A 25,586-nucleotide genomic window follows, 5' to 3' on the forward strand; every position below is an offset into this window, starting at 1 on the left:
TGCAGCTCTGGCCCAACAACCACGGAGGCACAGATGGATGAAGCTGAAATAAAACCACCTGAATTCCACACCCCCCCACTCCGCCCTGCCTCCAGTCCTGAATTCCAGCCAAGCAGCGAGGACTGGACGCTGGGGAAGACACTGGCAATTAGCAGAGGAGACCAAGGAGACAGGAACCCTGAGAGCACATTCTTTTCTTAGGTCTCAATGGGCCCTCAAGTTCTTGGAGACCACGGTCAGCGAGGGATCATTATGCCCATTTAATAGATGAGGAAATCGAGGCTCCTGCAGAGACAGTGAACCACACGAGAGCAGCAGCATGACGGTGTCTAAAGCTGGGCTGGGTTCCAGCCAGCCGGAGCCATCCCTTCTTTTGGGATGGAAGAGAGAGGGTGGAAAATAATTCCTCACGCCTTTGTGATAAATATGTGAATCTCCTTCGAACCTCTTCTAGATCAAAGTGCAACTTTTTCTTGGTTAAGCTTTTTAAAAAACGACTTTTGGATTTTTAAAAGAAAATGCTCTGCTGACTTTGACATCAATAGCTCACTTAAAACTTGGGGAATTACACTATTAACTTTCTTTTTCCTTTTGCTGGCCCTCTTCCAATCCTTACCCTACCCCGCAGGTCCCAGGGGAAGAGCCCCTGCACCTCTAGAACCTCTGCTCTGTGGGGAAGTTCCTCTTCCCAGGGGTCCCTCTGGGATCCTCACCAGGAACAGGCTCCAGTGAACTGGGGAGGCAGAAGCTGGCATCTGCTCAGAAAAGGGGTCGTGGTTATCTCCTTTTCTCAGGGTGGCTAAGGAGACCTCCTGCTGGAGGTTGGTAAGATTGCAGGTTTTAGGCATGGGAGCGATTCCGTACCTTGACGGTAATGATGTTGCAAGATGGAGTGAGGAACCCACCGTATATGTAGGCCAACACATTTGTTCATTTCTCCCTGTTGAAATTTCTTTGCCATGCCCACCCCCACCCCGCAAAATGGGAAAAATTGTAAAACATGATAAAGTGAGGTTTTGTGTGTGTGTCTTGTTTTAAACCAATATGATCTCAATTCTTTTGTGAGCTTTGAAAGTCCATGCAGGAATCCCCCCCGTCGCTGTAAATACCCAGCGTCCGGGCCTTATGGCATGTGATCTGTAATAAACTTCAAAAGAACACCTTTGACATTTTAGATAACTTGCAAATGATGATGCAGAGAGATCTTTTGCCACTACAAAGAAAGAACAAAAGAACCGACATGAAAGAGAAATCAATAAACATATGGCAATTAATAAAACATTTTCTATGAATACCCTACAAAGAGTTTTACAACGGTATAAAAACCCAACAGTTGTTTCAATGTGGATTTAAGAAGTCTCAGCTGGCGTATTAAGACATCCGTGCTGAGCAGCACATGGGAAGGCACAGAAAACCCGGGGCCAAGGCTGGACTTGTAAATCCATCAGATCAGATGGGGAGATGTGGCCTGGAAAGGGACCCGAGGAATCGAGTGAGGCCTTCGGTTTTAGGGACTGAAAATGTGAGGTGGAGGGGAGCGTGTCTTTTTCACTGGTGAGAAACACTGGTGAAGAAAGTCATTCGAAATGGGCTGGGGGGACCCCAAACTCATCAGCTAAGTCACGCCCCAGCAACGTTCTCAGAAACGGGTTTTGCAGCTTCTCCCTGTCCAATCTCTGCCATTCCCCAGTTTTTTGGTGCCAGCCTGGGGCCAGCGTAGAAATTTAATAATCCGTAAGGCATTATTAATTGTTATTAATTATTAATCACATTAATTAAAATCATATTACTGTATTATATTATGTAATATATCATATATTAATATATTAGTAACAATCACATTAAGAATTAGTAATTAGCATTATTAATAATCAGCAAGGCCTCGGCACTGACCGATCAGAATGGACTCGGGTGTACAGACCCACGGACGGGGAGTCCTGCTGAGTTCTCCTCCGAATTCTCAGCTGCAGTTTCGATCGCCCCAGGTCCTGTGTTGATCCCTGCCTATGACATTTCCGGTTCGCTGAGTGGCTTTGGGGCATCTCTTTGGCCTCTGTTTTCCCTTCTGTGCAACAGGAACAATGCCGTCTGCCCATCCCCACTCCCAGGCCCGCTGGATGCGCAGGGATGTTGGAAGGTGGCCCACGCCTGGACGTGCCTTACGATGTCTCTGCGCCTCTTCCCTGCCTCCTCCTCTTCCCTGCAGGCCTTCGCGGCTTCATCAACAATTAGAAAATGCCAGCATCCTCTGGTCGTCACGCGTGTAGAGGTTTCTGCTTGGCATCGCCTGCAAACCAAACCAGGTGAGCACCTGCTTGAGGCTGGAGCTGGTGGCCCTTCTGGCACAACTCACTGGGAATCGTGATGCTTAGGCTTAGGTGGATGGGGCTTCCTTGGAAATCTTGGAGGAGAATTAAAACTGGACAGTCCTTGCGACAAACAGAAAGCAAGACGAGCAGACCAGAGGACGAGAGGAGGGCAGAAGGACGACAAGGCAGATGCACAGAGACGTGGGGGCTGAGATGACTCTGTGCAGTGTATTCTCATGCAAAGAATTGTGTGTGTGCGTGTGCGTGTGCGTGTGTGTGAGCGTGTGTGAGCATGTGTGTGTGTGTGTGTGCGAGCGTGTGTGTGTGTGTGTGTGTGTTGCCTGAGAGAAGGGAAGCAGCTTGATCAAACAGAAAGCCACAGAGCATTTAACTGGATGGGTTCAAATCCTCTGTGACTGAGTTGAGTTTTTTAACATCGCTGGGACTTACTGTTCCATCTGTAAAATGGAGACTATACCACAAGCGTCATAGGCTTTTCATAACGGTTAAATCACATGATCGTGAGCTAAAGGGTGCAGGAAAGACCTCACTGCGCTGTTCCTGTGAGTGATATTATCTTAAAGATGATGGCACTGACGGACTGTCTTCCCTTCGAATGGGAAAGTGGTCTGGCTTGGATCTGGCCTCCCACATTCCTTAGGCTTCCTGTCCCCAATCCAGTCTGTTTTGCTCACTTACAGCAGCAAGGATCATCCAAGTTCGAGGTCGGAGCACTCCATCCGCCTCCCAATGATGGTCTCCACCCCGTCCCCGGCCAGTGTCCCTAATCCTTCATAACAAGTAGTAGTCATTGAATTGTGTCCTTCACACCCCTGAATCAGACAGCTCAGTCCTTCCAAGGCCGACTTCCCTGCGGATGGCTTTAAATGGTAGAAAGTTCTTTCTTGTCCTGGGCTGGAATCCTCCCCTTGGCTCTGTGGTTCTCAATCCTGGCTGCTCCATAGAATCCACTGAAATGAGTCAGAAGCTCTGAATCAGGACCTCTGGGGAGGGGCCCAGGCATCGGCATTTTTAAAGCTTCCAGGTATTTCGGCCAGCCGGACCTCCACTGCCGTGCCTGCTAGCCTTTCGATGGGGTGCCCCAGGGCCTTCTCAGAGGTCTCCACTGGGGCGGGGTCCCCAGCAGACTCAGGGTCAGGTTCAGAATCAGGTCACTGCTCTTGACAGCAGTAGGTCAAGCCTTAGGTCTGGGGTACTCCTGGAGTCCCTGCTTTGCACGGTGCACCCTCTGACCCTCAGCTTTCATGCCACCTGGGACACTTGTTGGAAATACACATCACCAGGCCTCACCTCAAACTACTAAATCAGAACCGGTGGTGGTCGGGTTCCAGGGAGCTTGTTCACCGCAAGCTCCTCCCCAACCAATGGCATTCTTTACCCATGAAACCCAAGAACCAATTCTGTAAGATTAAGAGCAATGGCTTTGGGGTCAAAGAGATCTTGGTTTGAATCCCCAGCTTCACCGTTTTTTATCATCTGAGCAAATCACTTGACATCTCTTGTGCCTTAGTATTTTCATCTGTAAAATGCAGTTAACCGTAACGACGGTGTAGGGTCAATGCCAAGATGAAAGGAGCCGGTGAGTGTAAAGCACATAGCCCAGGATGTGGTTCATACTAAGTGCTCCAAATAATCATAATAATGACTGTCGTTGTTGTTAGGCCCCTCTCTTTCCTTGCATGACCTCGGAGCCCCGAGAGTTCCCATGGGAAGGCTAGGGCTGGTGGCGGCTGCCCAGAATTTGAGGACAGAAGCAAGAAAAGGGTTTCCCCTCTTCTTTTGGATCTGGACAGAGTCACCAAGTGCTTTTTGCTGGATCAGCAACTCAGCTTCTGATCTTGTCCCCAAGCAGCTTTTCCTCCAGCTCCCACAGGGCAATCACAGTGCTGGTCAGAGGAAGTCTGGCCTATGTCCACGGAACCCCACAACATGGCCTCTCCTTCCCTGGGTGGGGGCGCCTTACTCCACCCCCAAGACATCAAGCAGGAGGCCCAATAAGTAAGAGGCATTGGGACAGCAGGGCCAGCCCTCAACATCCTTCAGACCCCTACCGAACTTCATACTTGCCAAAGCGTTTCCCATTCTCAGAGTTCATTAGACCCTCTTCTAACGAACTTGCCAGATTAGCCATATTATCCATTCCTTCTCCAAATAGCCTGGTCGTCACCCACTGCAGGCCCAATGTCCCAGCTGGTATGTCACTCTCCGGCGTGCCCCTGTGTGGGTGTTCCACAGTAGGACTGAGTAAATTCATCCCGAGTTGGTTGATTTTATTCTCAACTTGGTTATATGCTAGTTATGCGCGTTCTTATAGATACATACATAATTACATTAAATATTACATAAACCAATGAAATAAGAGTTCAAAACCAAGGAGATAAATCTTTAGAAAGTCTCAGTAAAGGCAATGATCTCAGAAAATGTGCTGTCCAATAAGCAGAGAACAAAATAACTCGAAAAGGCCGTGAACGTTTTGAATATCTAGACATGTTCTGCATTCACACCGTTGTCTACATGCACTTAAGCTCTTGCTCCATATTGAAGAAAATTAGAAAGTGCGGATGGAATGTAATAGGTTTCGTTCATGTAAGAACGGTTATCTGGAACTCCAGTGGGGGCAGGGTCATACTCAAAAGAATCGCCATGGTCCAACACGAAAAAAAAAAATCAATGTATGTTCATCTATCTATCAAATTTAAGTTAAGATAAAAAGCTTGTAACAGATAAGTGTATATCATTTCTAATGATTTTACTCTGTCATTTTTGATTACTGGAATTCTTACACAGCTTATCATTTAAGATGCTTCTGCTGTTCCTCTTCAGGTCAGTAGGGCTGGGATTGCCAACCTATTGGATATGCGAGAACACTGGAGACAAGTAGCATAAAATGGCCTGTCCACAGTCTCAGAGTTGGTGAAGATTCAGCTGGATTCAGCACCTCAGCCTCTGTGGGAGACTATGAGGGGAACCTGAGACTTTATCCTGTGATGAGGTTTTCTAATCAGTATATTTTGAGTTAACTGAAGGGACATTACCCTGGGTGGGCCTGACCTAATCAAGCGAGGGTAAAGATCCAAGAGACATTTCTGCTGGCCTTGAAGAAAATGGAAAGTCATCAGAAATCCTATAGTTTCGAGGCACTAAATTCTGACAACAACCTGAATGAGCTTGGACAGGGACCCTGAGATCCAGTCCTGGCTGACTAACACCTCGATCGCAGTCTTATGAGACCTGAGCTGACTCATGCCCAGATGCCTGACTTTCAAAACCTGTGAGATGATCAACTGGTGCTGTTTTAAACTTAAAATGGGTGATAATTTGTTACACAGCAATAGAAAACTAATCGAGTCCCCGCGGAATCCAAAATAAAGCAGCATTTGTTTCACGAACCACCCCCCCCCGCCTCCACTCACACACACACACACACACACACACACACACACACACACACACACCACACACACACACACACACTTGCCTCCTAGAAGGAAATTCTTGACCTTGGGAGACAGTGAGCCCAGTGAGCCGTCCTTGTGAGGATAGACTCATTCAAGGTGACTTCTTACTTCTTGCTTTGATTCCAGGCAAATTAATTTTCCATATGAAATTCAGTTTAAGTAAGTTATTAGGAAGGAAATCTCTCACCTCCTTCCCACTTGCATTAGCTTCTGTTTTTGAATTAAAGATCAATAAAATGGCCTGTCATTAGTGTTCCTTCGGATGGAGCGTTTCTAAATTTCACACTCTGTATGAAAATGGAGATCCTCCTCTGCCTAATAAGTTTGCTTCTGCCAAGGTGTCCAGGCTCCTCACCCCACCTCCTCTCCGACACGGGCTAAGCCTCTAATTGCCAGTCCTAGCTCAGGCCCTGGGCCCCGCTTTAAAAAATAAAAGTGCCTGAAAAGGAAGCACTTGAAACCATTTATGAGCTGCTCTGGGTGTCTTCTTCCCCTCCGGGGACATGGGGGGTGGTCTCCGCTGTTTCCACCAGGCTGAACAGCTAAGGGCAGAGGCGCGCTTTTATTTATTCCGTTACTCCTGGTGCCTAGCATGAGGCCTGGCAAGGCAAAGATGCACCAGAGATGTTTGCAGAAGGAAGGCAAGAAGGACGGGAGGGAGGGAAAAGGCAAAAGGAAGGAGGGAAGGGAAGGCAGGAGGGAGGGGAAGGGGGGGCAGGGAGGAGGCAGATCTTCTGGTCTTATAATGTGTGGCGTCATCCACAGAGCACTCATGGCCTATGTGCCAGGTCACACACCCCGCCACATCCCCGGCCCACCCAAATGTCACCGTGGACCTTTCTGGCCTGTCTTTCAGCTGTCTGAATCTTTCCACTCGAGGGCAATTTTCTGGCTGTGGGAGCGCGCTCAGAGCGCATTCTGGATGAGCCACGAGTGCCGCGTTCTGGACCGGCCGTGAGTTCCTGCCAGAAGAACAGCTGTCCAGGGACGAGCTGTGAGAACTGGTGGCTGCATCCTCCAGCTGCCTGGCCCCTGACGGGGCGGTTCTGAGTGTGTGCTACAGTCTCTAGACGGTCCCGGAAGGAATGGGTCCCCGATGTCCCAGCAGTAGCTCTCTCGGGACCGTCCCCTCCATCGGATGTCTGCCTTCCCCGTCTCACTGCCCCATTTCTTTATGGGGCGTCCTGACGTCACCTCCCAAGTAAACTCTCAGCCCTTCTCGGGGGGAAGCTGCCTATCTCATGCCTGGGCTCATGCCTGACCTCAAACAAGGCTTCGGAATTGTCCCCTGCACAGAGCTCTGGGCAGCCATGATTAGTCACCCATGGAACAAAGGCCCTAACTCCAAAAATTCCATCCCTATACCTTCTCTCATGGGACCAAAGGCAACCACAGTCCAGACATGCTAGAATAGATCCCTCGACCTGCTGAGAGAAACATATCCACACACTTTATGATAAATGGCCCTGTGTCATAGACTGTGGTGTGGGAAGAAAAGCTTCACTGTAACTGACAACTCAGAGGCGTTGGGTGCTGACTCTGCACCAGAAGCTGTTCTAGGTACTTGACATGGAATATTATATATGTAATCTTCATGACAACCCTATGACATAGATGTGTTCATCATCATTTTATAAATTGGAAAACTGAGGCACAGAGAGGTCAAGTCATTTGTTGAAAGTCGCACAGCTTGTCAGTGGTGGAACCCGGATTCCAAGCTCGGTGGTCACGAAACAATACTGTCTCTGACAGTTCACGTACAAAATGCTGTTCACCAGTGTGATGGAGCTTTTCAGCACGTCCTAAGTTACGAGACAGCGCTGCTGCCGAAAGCGGATGTAGCCTCGGAGCGCCCAGATGGTGATGCACCTGCCCCTCTGACTCGAGAACAGCTCAGAAGGTCGGTACCACATAGCCCTCTACCCGTGGGGCCACTTGGCATCCCACAGGGCCACGGTGCGTCACTCCCCTCCCAGGCCCTGCCCCCAAGCCGAAGCTTATCGCCTGCGCCTGCGGGGTGGCACTCAGGGACCGCAGGTCCTGGGATTAGGAGCCGCCCCTGGCAAGCCCGAACTCCCTGCCCTGAAATGAGTCGTTTCTAGGCACCGCTGTGCAGCGCCGAGCCCATCTTCCAGAAGGAAGGCCGCTCGGTCACCTGCCGCTTTATCTGCGGAGAGAAGGGAGAAAATGTGTTTCTGCACCTCATCTCTCTCCGCCATCTCCCTCCAAAGCTGCTTATGGGGAGCCCATCACTGCCTGAGACAGGGAGAGACTGATAACACTCTCGCCAGCGCCCAGCAAGTGGGTGAACTAATTAAGTGCATGTCAACCGCAGACCTACAGCGCCTGTGAGGAGGGAAGGGTGAGTCCCAGTTCCAGGGTCTGAGAGCTGGGGACAGGCATCAGGGCCTGTCCTTCCTGGAGACCCAGGGGCTGGCCTTGGGAAGAATGGGCCTGGGCCCTGGCTGTGGACCCATAGCGAAAGCTGACATCATGACCTCCAGAGGTAACCCCCAGCCAGGCAGGACCTATTATAATCTGGGAGGCACAAGGATAACTACAGTTTTGAGTACTTACCATGTGCCAGGCACTGTGCTAACAGCTTTCCGCATGCTCTGGGTTCCGGTCCCAGCCCCGCAGTAGCTGTGACCGCGAGTGACGTACTTAACCTCTCTGAGCTTCAGATTTCTCACGTCTAAAGCGGGGCTACTGACAGTTCCTCTCCAAAGGGGTCTCTGAGGGCTGAAGGAGTGAACGCATGTGAAGCGCTTGGAAGAAATCGCAGAGAGAGGTAGCACTTTGTTTAATCCTCAGTGATTCTGGGAGCTATGATGATCCCCACGTCACGGTGGTGAAAACTGAGACACGGAGAAGACAGGCCATTTGCCCAAAGTTACAGAGGTGGCTGGGCTGGAGTACTCGCCCACCGGCATCCTGTGAAGACGGGACAGTCTTTTTTCCTTGTGGAGCCCAAGGTCATCTGGGGGGCCGAGGGAGTGGGCGCAGCTCCTGACTGGGGCCCGGTCTCAGCTCTGCCTCTGGGAACCTCCGCCTGAGATTTATTCTTTTACTTTCTGAGCCTCTGAGGCCTCACTGGTGCTCTGGGCAGGTAGGCGGACAGGGCGTTGGACATGAAAACGCCTCTGATTCGTTCCTGCTCGGAGATCTTTTAGTGGGTGTGGACTGCTTCGTCCCTGGGAGCTCAGTCACGTGCAGAATCACTGTGGCGCTTTCCTTTGTCCTGGGTACCCGCATATCCAGCTCTCTCAGTAGTCCGGGTAAGCGCTTTGGTAAGAATTAGATACGGGCTCCCCTACCTTTACGGAGGATTTCAGCGTGCATGCCAGCCCCCGCTTACCTCCCTGGCCAGGAGCCTTTGGGCAGCACGTCCTGCACAGCTGCACGCAGCAGCCTTGGGGAACTGCCCTTCGACTCTCAGCCTCATCTTCCGTGGGATAGACACGGCAGGCCCTGGAATATCTTGAAGAAAGCGGTCATCCCGGGAGTTGGGTGGACACAACAGATCTGACCCTGCCCCACGAGGGGCATCATTAGAATAAAACTAGGCTGCAGGACAAAATGGTGAGAGGTGACCCCTTCTGCTCTTGATGAGCCTGTCCAGCGTCTGAGCCCCACCTCTGAGGACATAGCGAGAGCCCCTCCTCGACCCAGCCAGGAAGAGATCCGAGTCTCTCTCCATTCCTCCTGCAGGGCCTGGGTGGGTCTGTGCTGGCTATGGGGGTCCCTACTCCTGGGGCAGGTCCCAGCCTCCAGGCCTGCTTTACACCACACAATGGGATCCCCGGACACACTTCTCAAGCCCATTCTAAATCGGAGCTGATGGCTCAGAGCACAAGCCATCAAAGTCGACAGAGAACAGGAAGTCTGGCCTTGGAACCCATAGGCCGGTCTTACAAGGGCCTCACTGCAGGCAGGCAGTTCCTTTGACAGAAGACGAAACCGAGGGTCAGAGTGGAGAAATAGCTTGACAAAACTTGTGAGACCTAGAATACTTGCAAGCTCCAGGGTCCACGGCGCTGGCTCCAAGGGGCAGAGGCCAGAGGCTTTAGCATTCTGTTCCAGTGGGCGGACAGACCCCTCTCTGAGCCATCTGCTGATTCTAGGAGGAGCTATGATTATCCCCACTTTCCAGTGGGGAAAATTGAGTCACTGAGAAGACAGGCCATTTTTGTGGGAGTCTCGTCAGTCTGAATTTCTCATTGCTCCCTCTCTTTCCCACCCTATCACTGTCTCTCAGAGATGGATACAATTTCAGTTGACAACGTGTCTCCTCATTTGGGGGGAGAAAGTGAACATGTTTTTATTTGTACAAAAAAAAAAAAAGAAGAGTTGTTTTGTTATGGTATGAAATTCCAAATCTGCGTAAAGGATGCCTATCGATGCCCGGTGGCCAGAGGAGCAGACTGTGACCGTTAATTAAGTTATTGTCTCTCAGCTCCAAACAGGCCCTTCCATCCACTTTGGGATGCAGGGGCTGAGGCTGTGCATCCCATCATTCTGACTCTGTGTTGGGCTCACGAGAGAGACGATGAAGCTGGAGGGGGAAGAAAGGCCTTGCTCCTTCCTGTTGGCTTCTGTCTGCTTGTGGTCCATGTGAACACGATCCCGGTGATGCTTCTTCACCCAGCAAGGGTAGTTCCCTTTTAAGACAACGGCTGAGCCCAGTCTGCGATTTCTCTGGTTCTTATAGAACCAGCCTTATTGTGCCCCTCTGAGATACCAGCGCCAGCTGGTATGTCCCCGTCACAGCAGATGACCTACGGAGCCCATCCCCCAAGCCCAGAGACACCAGCACCAGCCGACTCTTCTCTTCGTGCTCTTTGCTCAGAGGCCTGGAGGACGGGCCCAAGAAGGTCCACCTCTAGGCCTCTCAATGTTAATAATCTCAACCTCCTCCCTTTGTTTTCCTAGCTCTCGGGTTGGCAGTCGCTTCCTGCACCTGCAAACTCCGTGAAAACTCAGAGTCATCTTTTAACCTTTTCAGGTCTCTAATACTTGGCTAACAATTCCTTATGTTAAATTCTCTACGTTCAAATTCCTGGAGTGGTTTCCGTCTCTAACTGGACGCTGACTAAGACATAGCCCTAGGCCTTTATTTTCTCTACCAGAAATTCTATGTCTTACTTTTTTTGTTTGTTTTGCATCTTCTAGGGCCTAGCACAGTAGTGGGCTCAGAGTGGGTGTTTAGTAAATATTTGCTGAATAAATGCAGAACAACTTCTAAACTCTGCCAAACTTTATCCCAAAATAGCAGGGTTTGAGAAAATGGAAATGATCCTCGAATATCACTTCCCCGCCCAGGCCTCAGCACGCTCTCGTTCCATTTCTTCCTCCGCTCCATCGCCTGAGAGATCCAGGTGGAGGTGATTCTGCATCCACATCGTCATGCAAAGCAGACGCGCATGCGTCTATAACCGACGTAACACGCAACTGCAGGAAAGCAATCGATATCTTATTTACATTTTCTCATTTCCCCACTCTCATTTTTTAATGACAAAGCCCCAGTTTTCTGATGGCATGGGTGGAACCAAGGGTTGAGGGAACCCAGAGACAGGGGTAGACTGCTTCAAGGGGGGATGGTGAATTTTAGGGGGTGCCTTGATGAAAATGGGGTGCAGTAAGGAAGACGTAACTACTAGCGTACATTTGAGTACCTTTCAACATATGCTGCCACACACCAGGGTGCAGTAAGGAAGACGTGGAGGGAAGCTGATGGGAGAGAGGAACGAGGGGAAGGATAACAACGAAGCAGCTCAAGGTCACTTTGGAATAAGACAGAGGTGTTGGGAGGGGCTTTCAGAGAGTTTCTGGAGGGCAGCGCTGGGTGCGAAGCCGCTGTCGACTTCCCAGGAGCCCTCCAGTGGGCTGCACGTCCCTCATCAGTGCCTCGGAGATCGTGTTGTGCTTCGTTTCGTGGATTCGATGACATTTAGGCTTCCTTTTAGATGAACACTGAGGGGACAACGTGACTGGTCCAAACATGTACCTGACGTAGCTATGATGAGATGTCTGCATGCACAAACATGCACACTTATGTCCTTGTGCCTATTTGCACACTACAGACACACATGAGCACACATGAGTACGTGCACAGCTATATGCATGTGCACTGGCACTAGCAAACAGCCGTGCAAGGCCACATCATGTAACTACTCGGGTGCATTTGAGTACCTTTCAACATATGCTGCCACACACCTGTGCACGTGTGCATGACTATCCACAAGAACACACACGTACAATGTATGCATACCACAGACCTGTAAAACTTCACAAAACATGGATGAATACACATGCTCTGTGTACACACAGAAATGCACTGTGCAGGCAGGCATGCATTCATAACCACACACGTTCACATGTGCACATGCTCACCACATTTGTACAATCATATGCCTGCCACACACACTGCATATGCACACACGTGCACCATGCATGCATGCACAAACATACCACACAGATGCATCCCCTGCATACGCCCACATGCATGTCTGCTTGTGCTGCCTGTGCAGAGGTAACCACGCAGGTTTGCTTATGCACGTACACACCACACGCACTGTCTGTCCATGCCCACATGAACGTGTAACCTCACACATACCCACACACGCCATGTATGCACGGGCAAAAGCACCACATATGCACACGTGTGCACGTGCATGGTTGCACACTCGCACTGCAGGTACACGTAAGCACGCACGTTCACACAGGTGCACACGTGCACGTGGACCACAGCACATATGCGCACAAGTGCACTATACGTACACATAAATGGAACGCATATGTAAGTGTAACCACACACACACAACATAAATCTTCGTGTACGTACTCACACGGGCACGCCTAACCACGCAGAGCACGCGTGCAGGCAGGAAAGCATGCGTGCACGCACACACCCACACTCTCAGGCCCTCGCTTCCAGTCCTGCAGCCCGCCTGTAATTGCTCCCAGCCCCGGAGTCTGGCAAATCGCTCTTGCGGGGCGGTCGGCGGCCGCCCCTGATTAATCCCAGCTTTTCCCGCGCCCCAAGCGCCGGTGCCCCGACCTGCGGCCCGGCCCGCCCATCCCCAGCCCAGGCTCGTAATCAAAAGGCAGGTTTCTGCGCGGGGCACCTGTTTGCGGGGCTGCGCCTCCTCCCGCCGCAGTGTTTTATCTCGGCGCGGCGCTGAATAATTCATGGCCCCGGGTCTGTTTTGCAGTCAAACGCGCTGCGTTCTGTCCGGTGCCGCCGCCGCCGCCCGGCGGCCGCTGTGATTTATTATTTACACCCGCGCGGCCGCGCCGTGTAAGGTGAGCATTGTGGCTGCTCGCAGAACTGTTACAATCTGGCCTCGTTAGTGGCCTTTCTTGCTGCCTCTCCAAACAGCAGCCCCGCTTATTGATTTTCCCGCGGAACCTCTGCCATCAAATCCCACCGCTGCTGCTCTCAAAGCTATTGCGATAAAGTCAGACTTGGCCCTTCTTCTCGAAAACAAGAACTCGTGTTTGGATGCGCCTTCTTCTTTTATCCATTGTGTCTCCTCCTCTGCCGAGGCGTCCCCTATTAGTGCTCCCCCTCGGCTCCCTCCTTTCCTGGCGACGCCGCTCTGCTCGCTCGCCCAGCAGAGGAGATGAGGGCTTTTCTTAAGACGGCGCAGGCCCGTGGGGGAAGGCGAAGGGGCTTTCATGGTGGCAGCCAGACGGAGCCAGCCCGGGAAGAAAAGTTTTCCTGCTTTGAAAGTTTTCAAACGCAGAGCCGCTGATGTGGGTAGAGAATGGGCATGTCTGGCTACTCTCCAAGATGCTGCAGTGAAGACAGGGTCCCAGAGGACATGCAAGAAGACGGGCCAGAGAAGGGAAGAAGGCTTGTGGAGGTGCCTACTATGTGCCAGACACCTGCTAGGACTTCCCAATTTATGTCATCCTCAGAACAATCGCACAGAGAAAGTGGGAAACCTAATTTTTGGATAGTAAGTCGGAGAGGTAGCAAGAGGAGGCCCTGGGATTTGAACCCAAGGCCCACTGAGTCCACAACTTAGTTGTCTTCTCCTAAGCCACTCTGTACCGGGGCTAGGTCATGTCAGGGCCAAATCTTGGGCTGGGAGTGACCACAGCAAATCGGGTCCTCAGCATCTATTTCTCAAGGCCAGGGGAGGCACCCCAGACATAATCCTATTCCCTTGGACCGCCACCATGTCTGAAGCCACCCTATGAATCAAGGGGCCATAAGTATAAACGTGCTTATAGTTTGGGCAGGGGAGGGCCTGAGATGTCTCACTTGGGTATACCTGTAGGGGGCCAGAGCAGGTCTAAAGTTTCTTTAAATAAGCATTCCACATCTTGCCGCTTAGAGTAGCGTGTACCGTGAGCACAGCACCCAGAGTTGGCAGGGAATCCTGGAGATTTGACCTCCTGGGGGTCCCGGGCCAATCTCACCCATTCATGGGCTCCATGACCCTTTACCACAACAAGGAGAAGGTGGTTGAACGTGTCCTTTCTTCCCCTCAGTCTGCTCTCTTCCTCATGTGGCAAAGATGGGTCTCCAGAAGTTTCCCCTGAAATCGGGGTGGGATGGGAATGAGAAATGAGCAGTGGCAATGATGGCCGTGGGCAGGACGCATTTCCAGGTGCCTCTGTTAATCCGATCATAACCTGGCAACTCTTCATATAGATACATACTAGTCTCTTGCTCACCAAGCATTCTACCGTTAGGCTCATTGTTTTGCTTTGTTTCATTTATCCGTTAACAATCATTTACGGGGCACCTACTGGCACCTAGGCAGTGTTCAAAGCATGTGGGGACAAGGTTATAACCAAGAGGGACAAAATCTTTATCCTCACGGATCTTACACGTCAGATGGGAAAATAGGTCATTTTAAAACATTAAACAAATGCTTAGTTATTAGACACTATCTTTAGTCCATTCAGGCCTCCATAACAGAATGCCACAGACTGGTGGCTTATAAACAATAGAAATTTATTTCTCACGGTCCTGGCAGCTGGAAGTCCAAGGTCAGGGCACCAGCAGAGTCAGATTCTAGTGAGGCCCCTCTTCCGAGACTGCTGACTTCTCGCTGTGTTCTCACAGGGTGGAAGGCTGAGCCAGCTCTCTGGGACCTCTTTTACAAGGGCTCTAATCCCACTTATGAGGGCTCCACCACCAGGACCTAATCACCTCCCAAAGGCTCTACCTCCTAATACCTAAAACCTTGGGTATTAGGTTTTCAACGCATGAATTTTGGTAGGATACAAACATTGAGACCATAGCTGCACCCGCCTGCCCCCCACTGGGTCTATCTACCCTCTGCCCTTCTCCACCTTGCTTCCTGTCTAGAGCGGGCCAAAGCCCTTGGACAGAATCTTTTAGGGTTGCCTGTCCTCTGATTTCTGATGGGCTCGGCAAGTGGGTTGCACTGGCTGGAGGTTGCAGGGCGGGGGGGGAGACAGTCTGGAGTATTTCTTCCCCCTCCTCCCCATCCCCACCCCACTGCTTTGACACCGTGCTTTTGGCGCCCACCGGAAGCCCTGTGCTAGGATGCGGGCGCCTCCGGGCTGTGGTACCACCTCTCTTTGGCCTGCCACCTTCAGGCCTAGGAAGGCTCACAGCTTCCCACTATTGCCGGTCCTTGGCATCCCACCATCCTCGCCCTGCTGACGCCACTGTAAGTAGTCCCTTCGCTAAAATCTCTTTAAAAGCCCAGCGGATGCGCCTCTCTTGCCTCCCAAGACCTTGTCTGTTAACAAAGAAATAGGTAATATGGATATGGTATCAGAAAAATGAAGTCAGGTAAGAGGATAGAGTAATAGGGGTGTAGTTTAAATAAGGTGGTCAGGGATAGTCTCTAAGAAGATGACAGCTGAGCGAAGAAATTAAGAAAGCGAGGGGGCCTAGTCATGTCAGCGTCTGGGAAGGAGCAGCCGTGACAGGCGGAACAGCCAGTGCAAAGGCCCTGAGGTTAGTGATGCTCGGTGTGTTTGAGAAACATCAAGAAGGCTAATGCGGTTGACGTAATCACGTTTGCTTAGAAGAGAGAGGCGGAGGGGAATACAGTTACAGAAGAGGAAATAAGGCAATGTGCCAGAAGAAGCAAGGGGACAAAAATCAAAGCGATGCGTGGATGAGTCGTGAGCCAAGGAACGCAGGTGTGGGGATGGAGGGGCGGAGGACCTTCTGTTAGAAATCTGAGCTATCAGTTTCATAGCCACAGGTCAACACGGATACCTAAAAAAGAACAGATTCAAAAACAGCTGAAGACCTCCATTTCCAGCCAAAGTGGAATAGCAAGAACTAGATTTATACTTCACCAGAAACAATGATAAAAATGGACAAAATATATGAAGCGATGGTTTTTAAGACATTGCTCATGAGGTAACGAAAGACACAGGCCCTCGAAAGATGGGAAACAAATAAGGAAAGCCCACAATTCCCCCAGCTAACTGTCCTGAGAGAGTCTCTAGGCCATGGCACACGTATAGGAAACCCAGGTGGGACATGGTGGATTCCCTGAGTTTAGGTGATGGGACGAAGACCCCAGGCAGATAAGATGTCCAGGAAGGAGGGTGGTAGAGGAGGGAGCTGCACATGGCTCTTCAGAAGGTCCCCTGAAATATTCAGTAGGGTGCTGATCAGCACACACATGTGAGAAAGACTTCCGAGGTGGGGAAAGAACCACCCAGAAGGATGAAAGAATATTTAATAATATTTGGTGCTCACACAGGGCCTGCAATGGTACCTATTTTCCCCAGGCAGAGTAGAAACCCGTCATCGTTCATGGAGCATCGAGTCGAGTACTCAGAAGGGTCTTGCCTCAATAGCAGGGAATAATTAGCTCTACACTAAACACTACTCTGGGAGGCCAGAGACAAAGAAGTTCATTTTATAGTGTTAACAGTGTCCATTCATCAAGAGGGTATCGTAATCCTAAACATTTACGCACTTAATAACAGAGCCTCGAAATATATGAAGCAAAACGTGATACAACTGCAAGGAGAAATAGATAAATTCACAATTACAGCTGGAAATTTCAGTGCCCTTCTCTCAATAATTGAGAGAAGTAGACAGAAAATCAGTAAGGCTATATAAGATTTGTACAGCGGTATCAATCAACCTGAATTGATTGACATTTATAGAACGCTGTACCTAACAATAGCAGCATATACATTCTTCACAAGTGCACGCAGAATATTCACTAAAATAGACCGTATTCTGGGTCATAAAACAAGTCTCGATAAATTTAAAAAGATTCAAAGTATGTTCACTGATCACATGGAATTATGTTAGAACTCAATTATAGAAAAACATATGGAAAAATCTCTAAACATTTGAAAACTAAAGGACATGCTTCTAAATAAACCATGGGTCAAAGAAAAAAATCAAGGGAAAATTAGATTTTTTTGAAATAAATGTAAAAAAAGACAAAAGATTAAAAAATGTGAGATGAATCTAAAAGAATATAAAGGGAAATTTATAGCACTAACCAGGTATATTACAAAAGAATAAGGATTTCAATTCAATGACATCTACTTCCATCTTAAGAAATTAGAAAAAAAATTAAAAAGAGAAATTAAACCAAAGTCAGTGAAAAAAAAAATTGGACAATAAAGATCGAAGTGGAAATCAATGAACAGAAAACAGAAAAACAATAGAGGAAATCATTAACACCAAAAGCTGGTATTTTTAAGAACAGTCAAACCAATAAACCTTTAGCCAGATTAATCTTGAAAAAAAAGAGAAGACATAAATGATCAGTACCAGCACTGAGAGAGGTTAGGTAACTACAGATTCTACAGATATTTACGAGATAATAATGGACTATTATTACAACTTTATGCCAATAAATTTAATAGATTTCATGAAATAGACAAATTCTTTAAAAAACACACCACCACCAAAACTCACTCAAAAAAGAAATAGATATTCTGAATAGCCATATTTATTAATATTATTTTAGAGGGTCTAGCCAGTGTGATAAGGCAAGAAAAACTAAAAATCATCCATATTGGAAAGGAAGAAATAAAACGGCCTTCATTCACAGATGACATTATCATCTCCATAGAAAATCCGACGGCTCTACAAAAAAGCTACCAAAATTAATAAGTGAATGTAACAAGATTGCAGCAGTCAGGATCAATGTACCAAAATCAATTGTATTTCTACACACTACCACCAAATAATTGAAATTGGAATAAAATATATCGTGCACTAGAAAAAATGAAATACTTAAGATAAATCTCCCAAATTATGTACAAGATCTGTACATTGAAATCTATAAAACACCGATGAAAGGTATTAAATCGACCAGAATAAATGGAAAGATATATCATGTTTATGGATCAGAAGATTCAATATTGTCATGATATCAATTCTCCCCAAATAGGTCTATAAATTAAATACAATCCCAATCGGAAAGCAAGTTTCTCTGTGGAAATTGACCAGCTGATTCTAAAACTCATATACAAGCATGAAGGACATGGCATAGCCAAAACACTTGAAAACAAAGGTCAAGGTTAGAGAACTGGTGCTACCTGACATCAGGTAATCGGTACAGTCATCAATATAGTGGATGCTTTTGGGGATTGGAATTGCAGGTGGGAGTGAGGTAGAGGCAGAAGACTCTTGTTCTTCATTAAAACTTATACAATCATCTACTTTAAAAATCACAACTTTTAAAGCTTTTTAAATCAACTTTAAAACCAATTACATTTATTACTTTCATACTTTTTCATAAACACACACACACACACACTCACCTTCCTTTCTGAAGCAGGTAGCCTCCAAAAGAAGTTAAGCCTGGAGTATTTCTCCTCTGGGTGTTTGGCAGCTGTGTCTGTGTTTGTTTGTCCCTGAGTGACACTTTCTATCCAGATCACTGTCCACCAGAGTCTGGACAGGAAGCCATGCTAAGGGTCAGAGTTTTGGTGTTGGATAGAGAGCTGAGGCCCGGAAGGATCTTTCTGGGGCTGTGCAGAGTCCTGCATTGGAGGGTTACCAAGGAACATCAAGGGCAAAGCAGAAATGATGGAATCCCAGACAGCGGGCAGAGCAAACACAGCGGGATCCCAGGATGCCATTGGGTCACAGGCAGAGAGCTCTCAGGCAGCAGGTGTGGCTGGGTCTGGGCACCCTGAGTCTGGCCTATGGAAGAGCCCTCTGCCCTCCCTAGGGGGCTTGCCCAGTCTACAGGCCAACGATCAGACCCAGGGAATTCATGCAGGAGCCTGGGTTTAAATCCCAGCCCAGCCACATTGTACTTGGAAAGCCTGGGCAAGTTGCATTCCTCCTTGAGCTCCTATTTTTCTCACCCATAATGAAGGTTATAATAGCTTTGCTAGAGGGTCGCTGGGGCAGTGAAATGAGCCCAAGTGCTTTGAACGGGGGCTGGCGCAGAGTGAGGGCTCAGTAAATGGGGACTACAATAATTCCCCCGTCTCAGCCTCTTGGCTTGGGTTAGGCACCCTCTTCTCCTCCCTGTCCTCCACTCCAAGTCTGCTGCCTATTCTGGCATACCCAAACTCATTTCAGTTGTTGAGACTTATAAAGGTCCCTAAATCAGGTCTCAGGAAGCAGGGCATGGTGGAAAGTCCTTGACTTTAGATTAAGAGACTGCGAGACCTTTGGTGAGTTGCTTTAGCGATCTGAGCCTCATTTTCTTCGTTTGCACAGGAGATATGATTGTACCACCTACATCATGGGGCTGGTGTGAGAATTAAGTGAGGCGATATGTATAAAATGCCTAGGACGTAGTAGGCACTCAATAAACACTAGTTTCTCCCCACCTCCTTCATCATTCTGTCTTCATGAAGGGCAGGGACCAAATCTGATTTCATAGCACAGTGCTTGGTATGCAGTGGGTCACTGGGAAATATTTTCAGTTAGTTATTTACTGAGTGAATATAGTGGTGTCTAAGAGAGAGGCCACCCAGATTTCTTCCCCAGCAGGCCTGCCCGAGTGGCTGACATATCTATTATAGATGCATCCCATCCCGATAAATATTTCAATGCAAATAAATAAAGGATGCAATGGGCCTTTCAGCGAGTGACTCTTTGCAGCTCACTGCACACAATGTCTATCCCTGATTCCTGCCCAAAGTCAGGGTATCCCCTGGGAGCCTTCACTGGCTCTAACCAGACACAGTGTGTGCCAAAGTGGGGGCATAAAGAAACGACTAAGCAGCCTCCTTACAAAGGGAAGGTGACTTCTCACTTTGGGGTGGCCTGGGGAACACTGGGGAATCTGAGCTTCTGTTCCACCAGGGCCTACGCTGAAGTGACATCCACCCAGCTCATCATATCAAATGACCCCCGAGGAGTGACAGAGATTGTGCTCTCCACATGTCTGCTCTGTGCCAGGAAAAGTGGCAACAGGAGGCGTCTTCAAAGGAGTTGATTAGATGGTAATCTGGGGTCACTTTCCAGCTTATCTCTAACTCTATCACACACTTCCCCACCCGGGAGAAAGACAGGAGCTAGGTAGCCATTTGAGTCATTCATTTATTTACTCGCTCATTGATCCACTCCTTCACATCGTCAATAAAAGGTGATGAGCACCTGCCACGTGCCAGGGGTTGGAAACATGGCATTGATGAGGCAGACGAGTGCCTCCTTTTGAGAAATAGAATTCTAAGAGAGCTCCCAAGATCCCCCACCCTCACCCTGCTGGGTACATGTGCTGCATAATACCATCCCCTGGAGCCTGGGAAGGCCTTGGGAATATGATGAGATTTCACTCTGTGATTGGGTTACATGGATGGCAAAGGTGAAGGGATTTTGCAGATGTAATTAAGGTCTCAAATCAGTTGATTTGGAGTTCATTAAAAGAAAGATTATCTCAGGTGGGCTAATCAGGTGAAAAATCTTTAAAAGAGAGTCTGGGCCTCTGGCTTTGAAGAACTAAACTGCCATGTGTGAGAAGGTCTGCAAAAAGGCCACGTGACAAAAAACTGTGGGTGACCTATTGAAACTGAGGGTACCCCTTCATCTCCCCTGAAACCCCCACCCCCACCTCTGGTTAACAGCCAGCAAGAAAGCAAGGGCCTCGGGCCTGCGGCTTCAAGAAACTGAGTCCTGTCAACAACCACGGCACCCTGGAGCCTCCCTGACACCTTGAATGCAGCCTTGGGACCCTGAGCAGAGGACCCAGCCAGGCGTGGTCAGCCTCCTGACCCAGGGAAACTGAGGGAATAAGCGTATGCGGTTAACAGCAGCTAAAATTTTCTATTGCTTCTTTAAATAAAAAAAAAAGACCTTAATTATATCTGCAACATCCTGTCACCTTAGCCAGACATGTAACCTAATCATAGAGGGAAACTGAGGTGATTTGAAAAGCAGCAACAGAAAATGACATATCGCTCTCGTGGTTCCCAGGATCCCATGGGGGAGACAGACAACTCCAGTCCAGGGGGACTGGGACCTGCACAGGAAGGAGCTCAGAGACTGTGGATATTTTAGCGGAGACCTGGCAGAGGGGCAGGGGTCAGGAGGCTCCAGAGGGAAGGAGGAGAGGAGGGGGAGGAAGTATAATCCAGGTGGATGGAACGGCACGTCCAAAGGCCCCTACCCTGGTGAAGGAAATGGACATAAAACCCCAGGAAGCTCAGAGAATTCTAAAAATCAGGGATCCAAAGAGGCCCACACCAAGACACATCATAATTAAAATGCCAAAGGTTAAATACAAAGAAAGAATATTAAAAGCAGCAAGAGAAAAACAGATAAATACTTATAAGGGAACACCCATAAGACTGGCAGCTGATTTCTCAAAAGAAACTATGCAGGACAGAAGGACTTGGCAAAAAATATTCAACAGGATGAAGACCCAGAATCTACAACCAAAGGCCCTGCTTTAAGCACTTGAGCCAGTGGCAGGTAGAACAGGAGGAGGTGACGAGGGGGCGTCAGCAGTGCCTGCTGGTGAGGGGCTTTGGCGGTCATACTCAGGCAGTGGGACTTCATCCTGGAGGCAATGACAGGCTGAGACCAACCTTCGAAGACCACGCTGGCCTCTGGGAGGAGGCCAGATCGAAGCGGGCCATACTGGAGGCGGTGGGACCAGTCAGGAGACCACTGAAGGTCTAGGAGAAGCAGGCGAGGGCCAGGAAGGGGCCGTGGGGAGGAGAAGAGGGGACGTGTCTGAGAAGTATTAAGCAGGGGAGCTGTGTAGCACTGGATGATGGCATGGGGGGCCATCAGGAAGGGGCAGGGTACCAGGAGGAGGCTGTTTCCAGGGAGGGTGGCCGTGCCATCTGCTGAGCTGGGAACGCTGAGGAAGGGGCTGGTGTGGGAGAACAGGAGATAATATTAATAATAACAGAAACATCCACATAACAATGACTATAAGCCAGGACTGTGCTGAGGTGATTTACCAACATGAACTCTTAATCCCCTCTACAATCTAAAGAGATGAGTGCTATCGTTATTCTCATTCTACGGATGGAGAAACCAAGGCACAGAGCGGTTATGTACCTGGCCCAAAGCTGCACGGCCGGCAGTGCCAAGGCCAGGGTGTGAGCGCCCCTCCAGGTTGGCTGCAGAGTGTGTGCAAGGTTCAGCTGTGGGATGCCGAACTTGAAGCAGCTGTAGGACACCTGGAGATTGCCGTCAGGTGGGCAGTGGGGCAGACAAAAGTCCGAGGCTCAGACGAGGGGTCTGAGTCTATAGCGCAAACCTATAAACAGTAAGTGGGTCCATGGCAGTGCCTGAGAGGGCTGAATGGGAGGAGAGGGGAGGAGGGGAGGAGGGGAGAGCAGAGGACCAAGCCCCGAGGCATTCTGAGTGTTCAGGCGGCGCTGAGAAACAGGTGCCCTGGAGGATGCTGGGAAGAATCACCCAGAGAAGTTGACTATTGTGACCACTTTATGCCAATAAATTCAATAGCCTCGTGAGATAGACGAATTCTTTAAAAAACACACACCGCCACCAAAACGCACTCAAAGACAAATGGATATTCTGAATACCCATGTTTATTAATATCGTTTTAGAGGGTCTAGCCAGAGTGATAAGGTAAGGAAAACAACCCCACAGAGCGAGGGGTTGAGGAAGCGCATTCCCGACAGAGGGCCAAGGCATTAGCATCGTTGAATGCTGTAAGGGTCTGAATCAGCTGACTGGACGTACTCATTAGATTTGGGGAAAGAGAGACCACTTCTGAGTGACCGTGGAGAGGGCAGCAGCCGTGATGGGAGGAGCCAGAGCACCGTGGCCCCTGCGGCCGCCTGGGAGAACAAAAGGTTCGCCTCGGGCATCAGGAGCCCCGTGTTCAAGCCGCAGGTCCATCCCTGACTTGCTGTGTCTATGGATAAGTGGCTGCCCCGTCCGGGGCAGCTGACGGTTAGTCGCTGGCTAACAGTGGGACCCTGGTGGTCGTTTCCCTCTCTGAGCCTCAGCTTCCCCGTCCACACTATGAGGATAACGGGAGTCCCACCCTGGGCAGTGTGGCTATTAAGTGAGATAATGGCCGCGAGCACTTTGATGGCCTGGCATTGTAGCGAGCGCTCCGCTGTGTCTGCTCGTGGTCACTTGGGGTCCAGTTGTGCAGAAATACCTACGGTAGGAGGTCCGTAGGGTCACCTGAGGCCCTTCCAGATGTTGGCCCAGTGGACAAGAAGGGTCCACTGGTCAGTGTGGTCCCGCTCACCTCGGTTTTCCTGGCACCCAGCTCTTGCCAGCCAGGTGACTGCTGTGGCCCACACCGCCTCAGGCCTTGGTTTCCTCCTGCACAGTGAGCATGTGGCAGGTGCTGCCAGGCCTGTTCCAGGTGGCGGGGAGAGGAGCACGCGTCACCCAATACCACGAGCAAAATGAGGCTCCAGGAACCTCAGGCCTTGGTTTCCTCCTGCACAGTGAGCACGTGGCAGGTGCTGCTTGTCAGCTCGTGAGCCTAAGAGAAGCAGACGGGCTTGTAGAGCTGGATGGCCAGAAGCTAAAGACGCCTCCAGGCCTGTTCCAGGTGGCGGGGAGAGGAGCACATGTCACCCAATACCACGAGCAAAATGAGGCTCCAGGAAGCCCTGAGTCGCCCAGCAAGTTCGGGGGCAGAGTCGTTGGGGAGCCCAGCTGCCGAGTGTCTGGGCCAGAGGGGATGAGATTTCTGTTTAGATCATCCGAAGGGCCTGGGAGGTGAACGGGCGGAGGGAGGGACCCGATGACCAGTGGTGACTCAGCCTCATGAGGGGATCAAAGGCAAGTCTGATCAGAAGTCCTGGCACGGCGTGCAGAAATGGGCAAATAACCCCCCTTGACGTGTCCCTGGAGGCCAGGGCGGCCAAAACGAGACAAAAGAGGTAAAAGGGCCTCAAACCGAGGAGCTGCGTCTCGTACAGTGCAGGGCATCAGGGACCCCCGGGAAACAGGGGAAAGTCCCTGCCCTCCCCAGATCGCCAGGCCGGGAGAAGAGACAGACAGCCCCAAGATGATGAGCTACGTGTCTTAGGAAAGGACAGACCGAAAGGAGGGGGGGCTCCACAAGGGGGCACCCGAGAAGGCCTCCTGGAGGAAGAGGCGGCTTAGCTGGGACTTAAGCAACGGGGAGGGTTTCATCAGGCAGAGGTGAGACAGCATTTGCGGCTGTGGACTCAGTCTGGGCAAAGGCCCTGAGGTCAGTCCTCGAGCCAGTCAACCTTCCTAGCTAGGCTAGTGCACCTCGGACACAGGCGCCACGCCCGCTCTGTCTGCTGTGCTGGGCCCAGAAGATGAATGTTTGTTTCGTGGACATTGCGAGGGGTCAAGAAAGGCCAGGGTTTCCCTGCCTAGGTTCCTGGAGGTTTGTCGTACCGGATCCCGGCAGAGCGGGTGGGATGGACCCAGGAGGCTTAGCAGGCCCAGAGCCTGTTCCCGCAGGAGGAAGGGAGGTGGGTGTAGCCTTCAGGCTCCGTTGTTGTGAGTGACAGTAGTAGCCTGAGCTCTGGGCCTGTGGAGCATGTTTAACAATGGTGGCTCTCGTCCCATCTCTCAGCTTTGTTTACTCTGGCCGGCTCTCCCCACGAGTGACAAAATGACTGCCTCCCTGAGCAGCGGACAGAGAGAGCATTTTTCCCTTCAGTTCCCCTTAGGGGTCACGTGACCTGGCTGGAGACACGTGCTAATCCAAGAAGGACCACGTGAAGATGACGTCGGTCGGGGTACGTCTTCAACAGCGAACGAGAAAAAGAGTTACCAAAAGGAGAATGTGTGGGCTCAGAGCTCCCCAAAGAATGGCCATCTGCACGGCGGGGAGCTGCTAATCCCCCCAGCAGCCAAAGAGGCTTGCTAAACACGTCCTTAGTGGGGCGACTCGGGGCCCGCGTTCCCTCTGGACACCGGAACTCTGTGCCTTGGCTGTCTTCATGCCTCTGTGTACTGGAGTCCCTAGAAGTCCCCCCAGAAGTTGCTTCCCTCCCCGCCCTCTTTGCTGCACTGCCTGCAATTCAATCCTCTGCAAGGAACAGCAAGGATAGTGGAGTCGTAGGCACATCTAATACCACAGCCCTAGGAAGCAGGTACAATGATCATCATCCTCGTTTTACAGATGAGGAAAGCGAGGCACAGAGAGGTCAAGTTCCCCGTTTAGAGTTACACAGCTAGTGAGTGGCGGAGCTGGGATTCAGACCTTGATAGTCTGGCCCAGAGTTCATGCTCTCAGCCGCCACAGCACAGAGCCTCTCATTGCTGTGTACAGGATGAGATGCCAGGGTACTCTCTGAACATGAGGACCTATGGGTGAACTGTCTACCTTGTTTTCAATTTCCCACCTAGGAGGAGATAAATCACCATGGGCTGATGGGACAAACTCATCCATCCATCCATCCATCCATCCATCCATCCATCCATCCA

The sequence above is a fragment of the Pteropus alecto genome, unplaced genomic scaffold (assembly GCF_000325575.1).
Source record: "Pteropus alecto unplaced genomic scaffold, ASM32557v1 scaffold123, whole genome shotgun sequence".
NCBI classification, from domain to species: Eukaryota; Metazoa; Chordata; class Mammalia; order Chiroptera; family Pteropodidae; genus Pteropus; species Pteropus alecto.